General features: G+C 34.7%; 1 protein-coding gene across 1 annotated transcript in view; it reads right to left on the reverse strand.

The window, feature by feature from the left end:
- The window catches only part of LOC136030215 (uncharacterized), an 83066-nt gene extending 65645 nt beyond the window's left edge, over nucleotides 1–17421 (reverse strand). Inside the window, exon 1 of the mRNA XM_065709017.1 lies at nucleotides 17403–17421. The gene's annotated coding sequence lies outside the window, so the exon portion shown is untranslated. The remainder of the gene's footprint in view (nucleotides 1–17402) is intronic.
- Nucleotides 17422–20035: the final 2614 nt, after the last annotated feature.

Raw genomic sequence — 20035 nt, forward strand, 5'->3', positions numbered from 1 at the left:
AACTGAAAGTAAGGAGAGACATTAAAACTTAAAACGAACAGAAATTACTCCGTGTATGAAAGGGGCTGTTCCCTCCTCAACGTCCCGCTCTTTACGCTAAAGTTTGACTATTTCTCTCAATTCTACTTTATAAAACAGTAAATAACTTTAGCGTAAACAGCGGGACGTTAAGGAGGGAACAGTCCCTTTCATACTTACTTTAGCGTACTTATACAATACTTTAGCGTAAAGAGCAAGGTATTTAGGAAGAGATGAACCCCCCATGTGCCTAATAATCTCTATTCGTTTTAAGTTTTAATGCTGGTCCTTACTTTCAGTGGAAAAAAATTATTCATATTTATTTTTTCATTGTTCTTTTTTTAAATAGTGCTAGAAAATTCTGCGCCCCCTTCATGAAATTTTTCTTCTCCCATGACAAATTCCTCCAAGGGAAGATCATCCTACGTAGCCCCCTCCACTCAACCCCCCCCCCCTCCCCAGCCAAAAATCTTCCTGAAAAGGTATGTACACTTCCAAATAACCATTACTGTATGTAAACGCTGGTTAAAGTTTCCATCTTGAAACCCTCCGCCGGGGACTGTGGGGGAGTAAGTCAGCTCCAAAGACATAGTTATAATGTTTTTCGACTATGTTGAACAAAATGGCTATCTCAAAATTTTGATCCATTGACTTTGGAAAAAAATGACAGTGGGGGCCTAGGTGCCTTCCAATTTTTTTGGTCACTTAAAAAGGGCACTAGAACTTTTAACTTCTGTTAGTATGAGCCCTCCCACAACATTCTAGGACCACTTGGTCGATACGATCATCCCTGGAAAAAAACAAAACAAAAACAAACAAATAAACACGCACCCGTGATCGGTCTTCTGGCAAAAAATATTAAGTTCCACATTTTTGTAGATAGGAACTTGAATCTTCTACAATAGGGTTCTCTAACACACTGAATGCGATGGTGTGATTTTGGGTGATCCTATGGTGATCCTATAGCTTTTAGGGGGTGTTTCCTCCTATTTTCTAAAACAAGGCAAATTTTCTCAGGTTCGTAACTTTTGATGAGTAAGACTAAATTTAATGAAGTTTATGTATTGAAAATCAGCATAAAAATCTGATTCTTTTAATGTATCTATTAGTATGATAATTCCGTTTTTTAGAGTTTCGTTTACTATTGAGCCGGGTCGCTCCTTACTACAGTTTGTTACCACGAACTGTTTGATAAAAATGTTCTGTATCAATTTTAAAATTCTGTATCAATATTAAATATACGAAGTATTACATGTCTTAAATGGGTTCAGTAGAGGGTTTTGTTACACTGATTGTCACCAGCTTTCATTGCTTCTTAAAATAATAATAATAATAATAATTAGGAAATAAGATGAACTTTGAATACTACATTAGAACATAATATATAAAAAAAAACACAATTAAAAATTTTTATTTCCCCAAAAGAGTAGAACTCATAGAGCTGAGAAAAAGCAAACACTGAAGATGCTTAAAATTTCCCTAGATGATCACATGCCATAAGTACACAAAGATAATTAAAAAGAAGGAAATCATAATAAGCAAAGAAAGAGTAAGGTTTTTAAAACGAAATTTTCAATTTAAGCCATTTATTTAATTTTAACTTAGTAAAAACATAAATTATATTCCAAGCATTATGTTTGGTTATACAGTGTATAATTAAGCTTAACTCATAACAAAACAAGCTACCTTAATAAAAATGGGGTTGTCAGCTGCTCATATATTGTTTAAAGTAAAGTGTCATTAGTACTCTATTCAAGACAATATATAAGGAACATGCACACGCGCAGGAAAAACAAAAACAAAAAAGAAACATCAATCACAGTTCTAAGCACAAAAATCCTCAAAATAAACCCCTAATAACAGTTGATTTAGTTTTACATTAAAAAGTCTTTTATTGTTGTCATTCTTTTTCTCTTTTTACATCTCTTCCGTTCAAAAGTATAAGACAGTCCATTGGCTACTCAAAACTTTCAATTCGAATAATCTATTTAGTTTCCACTCTAAGTAACAATACTCCAACCTTAGGTGCGGGGGGGAGGGAGTTTCAAAGTGTGGCAACAGAAAAAGTTCATGTTTGCGCGGTAATTTTGCTCATTTCGAATTTGGCTTCATTATTTACTCCAGATTTAAGTTATCTTCAAAGTAATTTCTCCTATTTTAGGCTTTAATGTTTATGTAAGCTAATTTTTGCTCATTTTAACTTTCAATTAACTATTTCTTTTCATGAAAAGCCATAATATTTAATGTAATAATAATTAGGGATAGTACAAAAAATTCCTGTTTTGCTCCTTATCCCTCCTCTCACCTCAGTTTACAAACACAAGACTTTGAAATGAATCTTATATTGGAACTTGGAAGACACCATTTATTTTGTTAGAAATGTGCATTTTTAACCTATTGCCTAAGCTTGATAAGAATTGTGTATAGAATGTTATTATTACAAAGTGCTGTTAAGAACTTCCGACGCAATGACTTTTACATATACTACAATGACTTTCCCATATGATCTTTTGCTGGAAATCATGATTAGAGCTATCCCCAGTTTCATTTTAAATTTGACTTGTTTTATTTGTTTGTTTTTCTCTCTGTTTTTTTTTTCATTATTCTTCTGTTAATGGAGGGCTTCTGAGTATGTTAAATCACTCTTAGGTTAATAACTGAGAAATGCCTGAGTCATCAAATACCTTTAGTCCTCAATTTTATTGAATATGAAAAAAAAACTTTTTTGCATGCCGACCAATGGTGTGCGTTGAGCAGGTACCTATCTCCTGATTTGATGCCTTCAGCCAGGGGTACAATGCGTAGTTGGGGGAAAATCATCCGATGCTTCCTCTTTTTCCCCCAGATTTCTCCAGGTACCCATTTAGAGCTGGGTCGACTCTGGCTGAGCTTACAGAATCACGCCAATTGGCCCCATCCCAAACCAAATAACTAGTGACATCAGGACTAGGATTAGTTTGTATTCTATTTATTATAGACAAGATTAAGATTCCTTGTAGATGATTATTAAAGGATAAACATTGTTTTGAAAAAATGATGTTTAAAAATGTAGAAAAATATGAGGGTTGTACAAATATTATTAAATAAGTAAATTAGAAGATTTTAATATCAACAAAAAAGTCAAAACGTCGCGTGAAGTGAAAGAAGATATAAGCGAGCAGTATTATAAATCCAATTTTATTTCACTGATAGGGAAGTTTCTTTGTTTGAGCTGTAAACCAACTTTTACAGTTAATTCATGTAGCTAAAGGAAATTTTTCGTATCCTGCAATCCGAGTCGAACTTTTAAAAGCTTAATTTTATCATCTCAATTTGCCATAAACCACAATATTTTGCTGAAACTATTATGAACGGTTATTCCTACCTGGAACCCAGTGAATGAGCATTTAATGACAGTTTGCTTTGTCTCCAACTACACAAAACTGACTATATTCGCATGTTATGCACCAACAAATGAAGCTGATGATGACGAAAAGAACAATTTCTACAAAATGCTGCAGGCAGTTACTAAGGATGTTCCAAGCCACGATTTAAAGTCTGTCGTTGGTGATCTAAGTGCCAAAGTTGGTGCTGATCGCCAGTATTGTCCAGAAGTGCTAGGTTGTCACAGCATTGGAGAAATGAACGAAACTAGTGTACTTCTTGTGGATTATGTGCTGAGTAACGATTTAGTAATAGGTGGGACTTTGTTCGAGCATAAGAAAATTTATAAATACACATGGATGTCCCCAGACAGTCAAACGAAAAATCAAATCGAAACTTCCTTATATCAAGACGTTTGAGAACACCCTGCTTGATGCACGTGACTTTCAAGGAGCTGACGTGAACTCAGATCACATTCTTGTGGTAGCTGAAATGTGATTTAAGCTAAAAACTCAGAAACAAAAAGCCAAGAAGGTTTTCAAACAATTTGACAGCGACAAGTTGAAGGATCAGGATACACGCAGAGGTTTCTGCATATCTCTGCAAAACAGATTCGAAGCCTTAAACGCACTTGGCGATGTCATAAGTGTGGAACGTATCTGGGCCTCAATCAAGAAAACCTAGCATGAGGTGGCCAACACAACCAACTGACAACACCTGAGAATAGACAAGGAAATGTAAGGACACCAAAACAGCTATCCTGAGTTCATCAAGCCCTGATCAAAAAGAACGGTTACAGTTCTGCTATAATAAGGAAGACAAAGCTGTCAAGAGAAGTGCAAGACGAGACAAGAGAAAAATTATTCAGGAAAAAGCAGCATGTGCTGAAGAAGCTGCCGAAAAAAGGGACTCAACGATGATATATCGTTCGACAAATGAGATAGTCGGTAAGAAAGCAAACCAGTCGTCTCTGATGGAGAGCTAATCTCTGACCCCTAGAAAGCTGATGAAAGACGGGCATCACATTTCAAGAAAATCTTAAATAGACCACGATCTGACGACCAAGAAATAATACCTGACACACAATTTTTACAAATTGACATAAGTGCTGACCCTCAAAGCGCCAAAGAATTAATATTAGCTACGAAAAAGCAGAAAAATGGGTGTACACCAGAAAATGATAGAATCACAGCAGAAATGCTAAAGGTATCCCTTTTGAGCCTGTATTACTTTATTGACTGTTCTTCTAGTGAACATCTGGAATGGTGAGAAAATCCTAGTTGACTGGACTAGAGGAATTCTAGTGAGACTCTTCAAGAAGGGAGATGCCCTAATATAGGGTAATTGGAGAGGTATCAATAAAACATCAGTTCCTAGCAAACTATTAGCCAGAGTCATACTGCATAATCTAAGAGCCCCTCTTGGCTCGCACCTCAGAGAAGAGCAGCATGGATTCCGGCCTGATAGATCCTATTCTGATCTAATTTTCATCCTCCGAATAATGGCGGAGGAGTCTAGAGGATGGAACAAAGAGTTCTAGCTACTGTTCACTGATTTTGAAAAAGCGTTTGAACATATTGGATGAGATATTTTATGAAGGATTTTAAAGCATTATGGAATACCTGAAAAACTAGTTAAAACGGTAGTAGCCCTCTATGAACATAGCGAATGCTAAGTGTTAAACAGGGATGCGTTCTACCTCTGTTTCTATTTGTAATCATAATGGATAATGTTCTACGGCAGTCATCAGGCTCTGGAGGAAAGATTAGCAGCAGGCAAATCTCGGATCGTAAATGCTCACTACACTTAAAGCTACGTCTTCTAAACAGCAAAGTGATGTCGATCCTCCTTTACGCTAGCGAGTGCTGAAACTAAATATACAGCTAGAGAAGCGTGCCCAGGCGTTTGAGAATATGTGTCTTACAAGACTCCTTAATATACTGTGGCAGGACAGGAAAAGGTCAAAAATATAGAAGTTCGTCAATGAACTGGTCAGCCTCATTACTGATCTCCTGAAGCAAAAGAGATGGAACTACCTTGGTCACGTCCTTTGAATGCCCAACCGACGAAATTGACGAATTGAAGGACCGACTTCCAAGAACCGTATAGGAGTGGCAACCAGAGGAGAGGTGTAGAAGAGGTCGACCGAAGCATACCTTGAGACAACAGTACAACTGAGACCTGAAGGCAGCAGAGCTGTCACTTTGATCGCAGTTTGAGGACGTCACTGCTGCAGCTCTGCTTCGAGAGGTCTGGCAAGGCTTTGTAGACGCCCTATGTGCCACACGAGTCTCTGGAGGAACTAAGGTCTAAGGTGAGGTTTAAGGTATTCCTAGCCTTAGCAACCTAATCAAAACTATTATGTAATCACTTTTGAAGATAATTTGCTATATCCACTATTCAATTAAATTATTTATATAAAAAGTAACCCTCATAATAGAAATAATATACCAAATCAGCAGATATCTCTAACTGGGTAAGCCCCCCCCCCCCCTAATAAGAAGATAATCTTTCTGAGATTGACAGATATCCCTGTCAAGATCAAAGGTTTTCTTTATTTTGAGCACAGTTCTACTGAATTAAAAGTTGAAATTTAGTTAAGAAGTTATGTAAGCATCTAGAGTAGTGGGTCCTAACCAATTTTGTTGTTCCTATCAGATATTTTTTGTTCCTATCCACCCAGACATTTCTAAAATCCTGACTCCACTCAACATACAAATTTCGTTATTTAAAATTTTACATGTATTTCACCTGATGGAAACTTGAATTTAAAAATAAAAACAAACGACAGCAATATTTTCGCTTAGATGTATAGGCTGCATTTAGTTCTATGATTTTACTTGATAATATTGGATAAAATCAGAAGCTAGTGCTTCAGCAGTAACTGCAACCTAGTAAAGAACACACCACATATGATAGTAACCAAAATTGAAAAACATGTATTGAAAAAAAACAACTGAATACTGAAAAAATTGCCATTTGTAGCTGGTTCGGAACGGTAACTATTATCACAATTAGTCTTTAAAAAGTGTTACTTTGAAAAAGAAATTATGGGAATTTTGAAAAAAAGCCTGTCACCCTTAAAAAAAAAATTTGTCAAACTGAAACAATAAGTGCGCCATAAGAATTATTACCATTGCCAAAAATCCTGCACAGGAGACTTAGAGTCCCCTGACTTGAACAACAAGAAAAATTTTTTTTTTTTTACATTGGTAAAACTGATATGTTCTTTTTTCTCCCTCAGCAGCTAGCTGGGTCTAGTAAAGAAGGAATCTGAGGGAATCAGGGGGCAGAGTCATCCAAGTAGCATCATATCCCAGAGAAGCAACTTTTCAAAAGATATTTGTGTTAAATTATCTTGTCAGAAGATATATGTGTTATTTCATCCTGTATAATGAAGAAGCAGTTTTTTATAAACAATTTCATTTGATTTTAAAGGCTAAGTTTTGTTATCTATTAAAGCACGAGGCTATTATGATTTCCTGTCTAATGAATTAATGAAATGGAATCAGATTTACAAGTACTCAGATAAGTCCTTAAGTGTCTTTCTATGACGTCCCAGTTCCCTGCCCTGACAGTGGCCAAGAAAAAAAAATAATAATAAAAAAGACAATACATCAGTGCTACCCTACCCAAAAAATGTCCTTGTTTCCCAGGGTTGGGGGTTGTAACTTTTCTATTTGAGGTTTTCGACAATTGCAATTTTGATGTCTCTTTATCGATCACACGCCAACTGTGAAGGTTTTCACGTTATCTTTTGAAAATCCCCTAAATTGTTCTACCAAAAATGCCATTGCTAAAAGCCCTCTGAAGAAATCTTACAGTCTTCTTGCTGGCAAACAACCAGGAAAACCAATTTTTTTATGTGTCCTCTTTTTTTTCTTTTTTTTTCTCCTCTGCTAGCAGAGTCTAGAAAAGAACGAAACTATAACAAGCAAGAAGCCAGTAATAAATGAATAATAAAAAAAAACAATCGAAAAAACGTGGGTAATGTCAGCAAGGGGACAGAAAAGAAGCAGAAATGAAAAAAAAACAGATATTTCAGCAAGGAGATTTCACTAAGCTATCCTTAGTGCTAAAAAATTAACCTTCTGAAGCAAACTCCAACAGAGCAGAAAAAAAATAGAATAAAAAAAAAAAGAAAAAAGGCCAAGCCAGAATAAATGAAAAACCATTCAACAATTACATTGAGCAAGAATTCTTCTTAGCAATTAATTTAGCTTGCCTAATGAACAGATTTTCATTAAATCGTGTTCAGATTATTTTAATTTGAATGTTATTTTTAATATAACTTCAAAATAAATTATTACTTTAATCATTTTATATTAGGTTATTGTAAATTTGGTTTATAGGAATATCTCCAGTGTCTCCATTTAAAGCAATGGCTCTATTTATGTATTTTTTAAATTTCATTTTTTGCTTATTTTCTGGCGAAAATTCATTATACTTAGATTATATCAGATTAAATTTCATTACATTTAAAATAAAGTTCTTACTATAATGCAAGGAAATTTATTTTTCTTGAAAAAGAAGATTGATTTTAAGTCTTTTGTGTTTCTTTAGATTCATAAATTAATAATGAACATTTTTTGAGCAATAACAATGAGGAAAGGAGGACTTATGGGCAAGCCTGTATCCAGATGAAGGGAGGGTATTTTTACCCCCCCCCCCTAAAAAATAAAGAAGAAAAAGAGCTAAGAGCTCATATGGCACTTGTGACGAGGCGAGAAGAGCTAAGAGCCAAGAGATCATATGGTATGAGCTCTAACAAAATTCTATGAATCAATAGATTGATTTAAAAAGGAAAATAAGAGGCTTAATGCCGGTCAGGATTTAAAATAAGAGCTCTGAGTCACGATGTCCTTCTAAATATCAAAATTCATTAAGATCCGATCACTCACTCGTAAGTTATAAATACCTAATTTTTTCTAATTTTTCCTCTCCCTTTAGCCCCCCGGATGGTCGAATCTGGGAAAACGACTTTATCAAGTCAAACTGTGCAGCTCCCTGACACGCCTACGAATTTTCATCGTCCTAGCACGTCCAGAAGCACCAAACTCGCCAAATCACTGAACCCCTCCCCCCAACTCCTCCAAAGAGAGCGAATCCAGTACCATTCTGTCAATCACGTATCAAGGACATTTGTTTATCCTATCCACCAAGCTTCGTCCCAATTCCTCCACTCTAAGTGTTTTCCAAGTTTTAGGTTTCTCCCTCCCAAATCCCCCCAATGTCACCAGATCCAGTCGGGATTTAAAATAAAAACTATAAGACACGATATCCTTCTAAACATCAAATTTCATTGAGATCTGATCACCCGTTCGTAAGTTAAAAATATCTCATTTTTTCTAATTTTTCAGAATTACCCCCCCCCCCCCAACTACACCAAAGAGAGTGGATCCGTTCCGATTATGTCAATCATGTATCTGGGACTTGTGCTTATTTTTCCCATCAAGTTTCATCCTGATCCCTCCACTCTAAGTGTTTTCCAAGATTTTAGGTTTCCCCCCTCCAACTCCCCCCAATGTCATCAGATCCAGTCGGGATTTAAAATAAGAGCTCTGAGACACAACAAAATTCCAAACATCAAATTTCATTAAGATCCCATCACCCGCTCATAAGTTAAAAATACTTCATTTTTTCTATTTTTTCCGAATTAACCGCCCCCCCCACTCCTCCCCAGATGGTCAAATCGGGAAAACGACTATTTCTAATTTAATCTGTTCCGGTCCCTGATACGCTTGCCAAATTTCATCGTCCTAGCTTACCTGGAAGTGCCTAAAGTAGCAAAACCAGGACCGACAGACAGACCGACAGAATTTGTGATTGCTATATGTCACTTGGTTAATACCAAGTGCCATAAAAACAACTGTCCAACCAATAAAAAGTAAAAATAATGCATATAAACAAATTCTTGATATATTTTGTTTGAAACCACAACAAAAATTGTAGACCCGACTTCCTTCAAAAAAACACCCCCAGAACAAAAATCCTGGGCACTGTCTTTGTTTTGAGCAAGCATTAAATTCAGCTGATCGAAGAACCTTAACAAATGTCCCATTTTTGTATGGTATTAAATCATAAAAAAAGTTTTTTCAACTAAAAGTAAGGAGCAACATTAAAACTTAAAATGAACAGAAATTATTATGTATATGAGGGGACTACACCTCCTCAATACCTAGCTCTTTGTGATAAAGTTTTTTAAGTACTTTAAAAACACTTATTGTCCTAATTAGACGAACATAGTGCTTCAGGAGTTATCAAACAGTTTGTGGTAACAAACTGTCTTAAGGAGCAACCCATCCTAATAGTAAATGAAACTCTAAAAAATAGAATTTTTATACTAATAAATACATCAAAAGATTCGGATTTTTATGCTAATTTTAAATATATAAGTTTCATCAAATTTAGTCTTACCCATCAAAAATTACGAACCTGAGAAAATTTACCTTATTTCGGAAAATAGGGGGAAATTACTCCCTAAAAGTAATAGAATCTTAACGAAAATCACACCATCGCATTCACTGCATCAGAGAACTCTGCTGAAGAAGTTTCAAGCTCCTATCTACAAAAATGTGGAACTTTGCAGTTTTTGCCAGAAGACCTCTCACAGGTGTGTGTTTATTTGTTTGTTGTTTTTTTTCCCAGGGGTGGTCGTATTGACCCAGTGGTCCTAGAATGTCGCGAGAGGGCTCATTCTGACAGAAATTAAAAAGTTCTATTGCCCTTTTTAAGTGATCAAAAAAATTGGAAGGCAATTTTTCCCAAAGTCAACAGATCAAAATTTTAAGATAGCCATTCTGTTCAGCATAGTCAGAAAACATAATAACTATGTCTTGCAATGACTTACTCCCCACAGTCCCCAGGGGAGTGGCTGAAAGTTACAAACTTTGACCAGTGTTTACATACAGTAATGGTTATTGGGAAGTACATAGACATTTTCAGGGAAATTTTTTATGGTTTGGGGGTTGATGGGATGGGGCTACGTGGGAGGATCTTTCCTGATAGGAATTTGTCATGGGGGAAGAGAAATTCCATGAAGTCGGTGTAGGATTTTCTAGCATTATTTTAAAAAAAATGAAAAAATAAATATGAAAAAGATTTTTCAACTGAAAGGAGAACAGCATTAAAGCTTAAAACCAACCAAGATTATTACGCATATGAGGGGTTCATCTTCTCCTAAATACCTTGCTCTTTACACTAAAGTATTTTTAGTAATTTCAACTTTTAATTCTATGGCCTTTGTGATTCAGGGGTCATTCTCAAAGAATTGGGACAAAATTTAAGCTTTAGTGTAAAGAGCGAGGTATTAACGAGGGGGCAAACCCCCTGATAAACGTAATAAAATATACGAATATAGAAGTTCGTTACATAAATTAATTGGTAAGTTACATATATGTTTGACTAATAAAAACTTTTGTAAAAATTAAAAGTTTTAGTTGCCTTTTTAAGTAATCAAAAAACTGGAGGGCCATTAGGCCTCTTCTCCACCCCTTTTTTCTGAAAATTGTCCAGTCAAAACTAAGAGAAAGCCATTTAGCCAAAAAACAGTTAATATCCAAATTTGTTTTAATTATTCATGTGCAGAGAGCCAAAATTAAATATGCATTAATTCAAAACGTCTCACTCTTTACACTAAAGTTTGACTCTTTTTCACAGTTCTACTTTTTAAAACAATAAAAACCTTTAGCATAAAGAGCAGGACGTTGAGGAGGGTACAACCCCTTTCATATATGAAATAATTTCTGTTTGTTTTAAGTTTAAGCAAATCATGATTAGAATATTGGAAGTTACACTGATGACAGTGGTCAACTATGGTTCTGAAGCATGGGTGCTCCAAAAAACAGAGGAAGATTTGCTAGATGTTTTCCAAAGTAATTGCCTACAGATTGTTTTGGGTACCTGACTGACTGACCAGATTTCAAACAGTTGGCAGTATGAAAGTGTGGTTCAGTCCTGCTTTCTAGGTCTATAATGAGAAAAAGGTAAGATGGCTAGGGTATGTTCTGTGGATGAAGGATGACAGATTAGCAAAGACTGTCCTTTTTAGCCAACCATCAGGGGCTAAATGGAAAGCAGGTTGTCCATGGTTGGGGTGAGAGGATGTTGTAAAGAAAATTTAAGGGGAATGCAAGCTTCCTACAAGGGTGGCATATGGGATGCTTTGAGCAGATTGGGAGGGATGAGGACCATGCATAACTGTACTGGCCTTAGGTAGCTCTTAGTAGAAGAGTCTTAGTGTGGATCAGGAGTTCTTAGTATATGTAGTAGTCTAAATGTGAAACTAAGATCTTCAGGCTTTTTGGATTATTTTATTCACTGTCTTAATTAAAAGTTTGGAATGTGTTTCTACATTTTCATTTTATCTCTGTATAGTCTGGTATGTCACTTCTTGTATAGTTGCATGATTATAAATTTAGTAGGACCTATATTAATACAGAGGCCAAGAACTGCATCCCGAGGCAAACTCTTGGGGTCTGTGATGACTTCAAGAGTCATGACCCTAATCAAAACTAATGATCTTGAAAAAAAGACTTCAATATATCCTAAATTTTTTATCAAAGAGCATGCAAATATTAGAATGCTAACCAATCCCTGAAGTAATTTGCAACAGTTGCCTTGGGATGATTCTTATCAAAAACACAGCTTCAATATTCATCTTAAACACCAAACCAGGATCATTGCAGAAACATGAGAATACTATATAGACTGTAATCTACCCTCTAGGGATGCCATGAAACTATTTTTGCAAATTTTTCCAAAAATTACACTAGACATTAAGTTGGCTATGGTCTTATAGTCAACTTTAAGTTGGCTATTTGGTCTTACATTAGACCATAGCCAACATTAAGTTGGCTATGGTCTTATAGCCAACTTACAACAGCTTTCTGCAAATTGTAAAGTAGTAATTGTTTTCTGTAAATGTAGGGCAGTTTATATTATTTCTGTAAGCAAGGTGAGTATACTGCTTGATGCCTTTTTTCTTCCCAAATATAATAATTACTTCACTCAAAATTCAGTTCTAGCCCTTTATGATACAATCAAATATGATATCCTATTCTCTTGTTTTAGATACTGCTTGTTTTAATACTTTTAGATACACTGCTGTTAGCATCACTTAGAGAGGGAGCAAAGTATAGTGAAGCTGTAGTTGAAATGTGTTAAATATAATTATTCTGAATATAGTGGAGCATGAAATGTTGTTTGTAACCCTTTAATATAGGAAAAAAGAGATAAAAACACATAATCTTTGAGGGTCTGTAATGGGCTCAAAATTGCATTTCTAAGTGAAGCCACTATTGTATCTGCCCCAAGTTTACCTTATTTTATCAACATGTTTAATTCCCAAAAACCATAATTTTTCATTAATACCAAGAAATTTGTTGGTTAAGTTTTGATAAATTTGTAGTTGACAATATAGCCTAAATTAGCTAAAATGAATGTGAATACATAACTTAATGTATCTATTTCATAATTACATAATTGCTTCTGAAGAAAATTACATTTTGAGTGCTTAGAGGGCTAAAAGGATTCAAAACAGCACATGGTAACTAAAAGTTTAAATATGTGTTTCTAAAGAAACAAGCTAGTAAGAAACAAAAAATATTATTTGTAACTTACCTTGACCCATTCAAGAATAGCAATTATTATTTTCATTCATTGTATTTGCAGAAATTGTTGAAGAAACCCATCACAAATTTTGACAGTTTCCCTGTGATGTCATTTTTGAGGGGTTTCAGGTTATTTTAAAAAATTCGAGCAAATTGATTTTCAAAATAACCTAACATTTTACTGTTGAGTAAATTCAAGTGATAAAAAATTGTCATTTGTAGCTCATTTGGGAATGGTAATTTTTATTGTCCATAAGCTAGACAGTTTTTGTAGAATTCTAATTTAGCTACTTTTCACTATCTTTGAAAGCGGTAAGGCTATGAGAATCAAACTTTCAGGGATAAATCCAGGGCCAAAAATATATTCTGGGAAGGTATTAACAAGCTTCCATCTTAAGCCTCTTCTGATTCCTGAGTCTTAGAAATTTTCCTACTTGAAATTTTTACAAAATTGTTAACAAAACAATATTTTGCCTTAATTTTCAGTTATCAGTTTCTTTTTCTCTTGTTTTAGTTCTGAAAAAGCAATTCCTTTTATTTGGATAGAATCTTAAGCCACATCATTGTTTTTTTTCTAAATTTAGGAAATGCATTTGCAGATCTTTGAAACCCCATAAATTAGTTTAATCGTAGGTATTCATATAACTGACTTACCAATGAAGCGAACATACCATTTGATGCCTTTTTTATGCTCTTTACAAATATAACAATCACTTATATTGCAAATTCAAATTTATGCACTCTTTGACCTAACCAAACCTAACTATAAATAATATTGGCACTGAGAAACTGTAGTATTATCTTGTTGAAAACAACCAAGAGAACAGCACTGAGAATATGTAGTATTATTTTGTAAAAAAAAAAACAATAACTCATACTCTAATTGAAAATTTGTTATTTTTAAGACTTCAAAAAGTGCTTAAATTTGAGTTTACAATAGAAGTGATTATTATATTTGTAAAAAGCATAAAAAAGGAATTGAGTGGTATGTTTGCTTTATTGGTAAACCATTTATATGAACTGTGATACAATTACCAAAATTAGGACTGAGCAAAGTTGTGAAGCTGCAAACAGTTTTCTTGCAGTTCATTTATGGAGAAGATCTGTTTTGCAAGGTTTCACTTCCATAACGTAGATTTATAAAGGTAATCAAAGGTCAATGCCCTCTAGATGGGGAAGGAGTGGAGGTAGGCACTTCAAAATATCTTCACAAGAGATATTTTAGTCTGTAGACCCACCCCTGAAAGTTTCATTTCCATAGCCTAACCCCTTTCCTAGATAGGAAAAAGTAACTAAACTAGAATTTTACCCAATTTTAAGTATTTTATCTTTTGGAGTCTCCATAGGGGCTCAAACACTTATTCTCCCAGAAGTAATCATTGAATTATAAAAAAAAAAAAACATAAAAAAGGCACCACATGATGTATTCACTTTCATCCAGGTCAAATTTAGTAGTCAACTACAAATTACCAAACTTTTCTTAGTTTTGTACAAATCTAGGCTGGTAATTGTTTAGTTTTGTCAACAGCTGTCTCAACTGGAAACTATGCTGTGAAACAGCATAGTTTTCATACTATAGAACTTAGAAATACTAATTGTAGAAGTGAACCCATTTCTGATTGACCCTCCTCCTCCATTGGGCAAACTAAAAATGCATAAAGTAGACAGGGTTTTGAAGCCAAGCGAAAAGCTGGGGCTGTACAATATGAATGAAATTATATTTTAAATACTAAATCCAGTTATCATTGGTAATTTCTGTATAGAAGGAAGTTAAAAGATAATTATAAAACTTGCACATCCATTAATGTGAAAATCCAAAATCATGAACTTTTGAGTTTAAACTAGTCAGCAGTTTTAACAAAACCAAGGTCCAATTTTGAGTATCATTATGTATACAGCAGAGCAAATTAGTCCATGAGCCCCATGGGCAGCAGGGCAAGGTCTGTATTCTGATTGGTTGAATTATTAGTTAATGTTTATGACCTACTTTTTTAAGCCTTGTTTGTTATCTTCATGATGTTTTATCATTATGACCCTATTTGTTCCAGAAATTGTGGGTAGCAGTAATTGTTTAGTTTCATGAAAAGCTGTCTAAAGTGGGAACTATACTTTAAAGCAGCATAGTTTCTATACAATAGCAGTTAGAAATGCTAATTCTAGAAGTGGATCTATTTCTGGTTGACCCTCCTTCTCCATGGGGCAAACTAAAAGTGTGTAAAGTGGGCAGGGTTTGAAACCAAGGAAAAAGTTACCAATAAAGTGAACATATTACTTGATGCCTTTTTTTATGGTGTTTACAGATATAATAGTTGGTTCTAATGCCAATGCAAATTTAAGCACTTTTAACCTAACCTAACCTTATTATAAATAATTTTAGGACTAAAAAAATGTAGCACTATTTTTTCAAAAACAAACAAGAAAAGATGGCACTCAGAAAACATAGTATTATTTTATTGAAAATGAGCAATAACTCATACTTTAATTGAAAATTTGTCATTTTTAAGAGCCCAAAATGTGCTTAAATTTGAATTTGCAGTAGAAGCAATTATTATGTTCATAAAGAACATAAAAAAGGGCTTCAAGTGGTATATTCACCTTATTAGTAAGTCAGTTATGAACTGTTGTAACTTTCTTTAAAATTTGTCATTTTAAAGAGCTCAAAAAGTGATTAAATTTGAATTTGTGGTAGAAGCAATTACTATATCCATAAGGAACATAAAAAAAAGCATCAGTTGGTATATTCACTTTATTGGTAAGTCAGTTATATGAACTGTCATGATTTTACCAAAAATGGAGGTAAAATTATAGTGGTTCATATAAATGGCTTACCTATAAAGTGAACATATCACTTGATACCTTTTTTATGCTCTTTATGAATATAATAATTGCTTCTACTTTAAATTCAAATTTAAGCCCTTTTTAACCTCACCCAACCTAACCTTATAAATAATTTTAGCACTGAGAAAATGTAGTTTTATTTTGTAATAAATTGCACAGAGAAAACATAGGGTAATATTCTAGTTTAGTGACTTTTGGCCATCTTAGAAAAAGGTTAAGTTAGGAAAATGAAACTTTGGGGATGGGTCTACAGGCTAAAGTATATCCCAGGAAGGTATTTTAAAGTACCCACCTTTGCTCCTTCTCCCTCTAGAGGGCCCTGAAATTTGTCTACATGACAGGTCTATAACCATTGACATTTAGACAAAACAACATTTTACCTCAATTTTCAGTTACCAGTTGCTTTTTCTCTGCCTTTAGTTCTGAAAATGCAATTCCTGTTACTTGAGTAGAATTCTGAGTCATCTAAATTTGTTTTTCTTCAAAATTTAGGAAATGTATTTGCATATCTTTAAAACCTTATAAATTGGATTGAGCAATGTTGTGAATCTGAAAACGATTTTGTTGTACTTCATTCAAGCAGAAGATCTATTTGTAAGGTTTCACTTTTATAAAACATATTTTTGAAGACCAGGACCCTCTAGAGGGAGAGGGAGTGGAGGTAGGTACTTCAAATACCTTCCTGTGACTTAGTTTAGCCTTTAGACCTATCCCTGAAAGTTTTATTTTCCTAACCTAACCCTTTTCCAAGATAGCCAAAAGTCACTAAACTAGAATTTTACTAAACATAGTATTGTTTTGTTGGAAACAACAGATAAGTTGTACTTCAATTGAAAATTTCTTATTTTTAAGTGCTTAAAAAGTGCTTAAATTTGAATTTGTAGTAGAAGCAATTATTATATTTGTAAACAATATAAAAAAGGGATCAAGTGGTATGTTCACTTTATTGGTAAGTTAATTATATGAACTGTTATAATTTTTTGAAAATTCATCATTTTTAAGAGTTAAAAAAGTGCTCAAATATCAATTTAAGGTAGAAGCAATTATTATATTTGTAAAGAGCATAAAAAAGGCACCAAGTGGTATATTTGCTTTATATGAAAGCCAGTTATGTGGTTTGCTATAAATTTAAAAGTCAGTTAGGCCTATACAAATTGCTATAATTTTACCAAAATGAATGCAATTCTCTATTAAAGACAAAGAAACAATATATAATCATCAGCATCTTGCCATATGCAGTAATACACAGTTTAGACAGCTTGTGATGGAACTAAACAATTACCTCTAGGCCTAGGCCCACAGGCAGGACTAGCAGAAGGGACCATCAGGAGGGGGGGTTGCACTATCGTGCAATTAGCCTATTATATTTGAAAAGTGTACAAAAAGACACTGAGTAGAGTATTCACCTCGTCCCTTGGCTATTTCAATAGCCAACCACTGTAAATATTAACCTATTAGCAAGTTGTCAGAAGTAAAAGTAGGCTAGTAAAAATTTATCATCTATTTCTTAGCTATATCTCAATTGTCAGTCAACCTTTAGTTTTACCATCAAATTTACACTTACAAAGATACCTTCCTTAATAAATGAGCCAAATATGTGCTATTTTTCTTTTTGAATTATTGAAGCTCTTCTTCTTCTTCTTAACAGAGATAATGAGAATGAGGCTCTATTTCGAACATTTTCACTTCTTTTTTTCTTTGACTGTACTTATCTTTCTTTGCTTTTTTTATCTTTCTTTCTTTGCTGCTCCTTGATTTTACGACACGCCTGCTATCTTGAGAGTTTCTTTCAAATCTTGATAAAAATCTGCCCTCATCTTTCACTGTCATATCTTCCAGCAATTGGAAAATATTAGTGGGAAGCTTAAGAGCTTGAATGGCCATCCTGACATGGTTTCTCTCAACCATAAAATTTGGACAGTGGAATAAAATATATCGTGGTGTGTCAAATTTCCCCCCACAAACCCAACATACGTAGCGTCAATGCATGAAAATCGAGTGGGGCGGTAAAGTTTTTTTTTTCATTTTTGAATGAAGATACAAAAAACAGCACAAGATTGAGCAATCAAACCTAAAACAAGGGCTAGTGGCCGTTTCACTGGTCGGAGGAGTCGTCATCTACACAAATGCAGTTTCTTAACGTTCTCGTTTTGGACAGCAATGATCATGAAATCATAGGATCAGTCACTTCCCATTGTTAATCATAGATAGTCCTTCACTCGCCCTAATGCCAAGAAGAATCTTTCATTGCTGGCAGTGGCCTCATGCAAAGTAGGAACTATCTTCATGAGTTTTAGCACAGCAGAATAGGCAAATGGAAGGTTAGATAAAAATTTCAATAGCCTGTAGAAGATATAGTTTGGAAGCACCACATTTTGGAATGTGCAATTTTGCAGGATTAAAGCTGGGATTCTAGGGCAGAGTCATCGTTTCTGAGAATGCTTGATAATGACACTATACCATTTCGACTTTAAAAAATTTGAGAAAATCATGACTTGAATGGTCCAAAGCAGATAAAGTGACAAGCAGAGACATGTTTTGCATGACACGTCGATCCATTTTGCTCATGAAACGGTCTGTCACCTCGAAGTATAGAAATTTACTTGATTCTTATTGAACCGAATGACTAATGTTGCGTCTACGGGTTGCTGAATTTGAAAGATATTCTCTGAAAGAAACAAAAATAAAATGACTATTTTTGCTCTGAGCTCTAGTTTTAGATTCTGGAGACTTTACCTGGATACTATGTAGAACCGAGAAATCGGATATGTTAGTACTCAAGTTTTTTCTTTCGTTATCATTTATCAGCTTTTGGAGCGTCTCGTATGTCTCAGAAATAAGTGCAAGTACCTTAAAAATTAGCATGATTTCTGTTTGAAGTTGCTCTGAAAAACAATTTACAATGACTTACATTTTATGTAAAGTTGAGACAAGAAAGGAAGAGTTGATTTTATCCAGAAGTTGATAGAAGTTGAAGAATTTCTGTTTGAAGTTGCTCTGAAAAACAATTTACAATGACTTACATTTTCACATTTTATGTAAAGTTGAGACAAGAAAAGAAGAGTTGATTTTATCCAGAAGTCCTTTTAGTTCACACGCTGCCTTGCCGTCAGAGCTATTAGAGACTGCGGCAACAGCACAATCAAATCTGGTTTCCACCTTTGAAATGGATAATACACTGGGAATCCGCCAATAGTTCGTGTTGAGTCTTGCTGCATGAAATAAATACGTTAAGTCTTTGCACCATAGAGATAAATTCCAAAAACGGCTGATTTTTTTGGGCAAGGAGTGAAGCCAAGTTTGTGTGGCAACATAAGCAAAACTGCCTGAGGTACTTTCCCCCTAAGCTTTTCTTGAATTCCGTTAAATCTCGCACTCATGTCGTTTTCCATATTTTAAAACAAGGCGTTATTCCGTCAATTTAATTGGAATGCTCCGGGATAAGTAAAAAGTCCGACTATTCCAGAAAAAGTGAAAGTCATTGAAAAGTTACAGGGCTATAAACCCTAGTCAGAGATCGTAACAGCAGGAAGTGGCAGAGAGGAACCATTTTACACATTTCAAAACAAGGTGGTCTCCCATTGGTAGGTATAATTAGAATAATCCAGGATGGCGACAGAAGGGAACTTGAAAAAAAGCGCTGTAAACTAAAAGTGCTATTGAATGGCTTTGAAAAAATAAAGAGCGGGGGTGACCAAATACAAGGGACCCGTCGTTCGAGTTCGCAAGTTAAATAAATCACATAGCTAAAATACAAAAAAAAGTCAAACTGAAGTATTAAGTTTTTCCAAACCTAGGATGCATGACTCTCCTGCGCCCATCTAATTGACATATAGCTTATATTCTAAATCATCAAAAGGATTGAGTACAAATGGTACAGCCTTAAGCTGGTAGAACGGTACATAATTTTCTTGCTTAGGGAACGGTAATATTTTGGAAGAGAGGTATGGGGGGACTCTCTTACCACGAATTCCCATGGTGACCTGTAGTGTAAGACTACCTGCTGGTTCAAAGGACTCCTGCCAACCGGACCTTACCCTATTGGCGATATGGTCTACTGCAACATTATACCTAATTCTGACATGGTAAGGAATATGCTAGAAGACAATCTTACTTCCATATTTCTTGAGGTTCATTATTGGAATCCTCAGCTTCCGAAGATTCGTATCTTTTGTCGTTTTATTTATATCTTAAACGGCGCTAAG

Source organism: Artemia franciscana, chromosome 8 (genome assembly GCF_032884065.1).
Source record: "Artemia franciscana chromosome 8, ASM3288406v1, whole genome shotgun sequence".
NCBI classification, from domain to species: Eukaryota; Metazoa; Arthropoda; class Branchiopoda; order Anostraca; family Artemiidae; genus Artemia; species Artemia franciscana.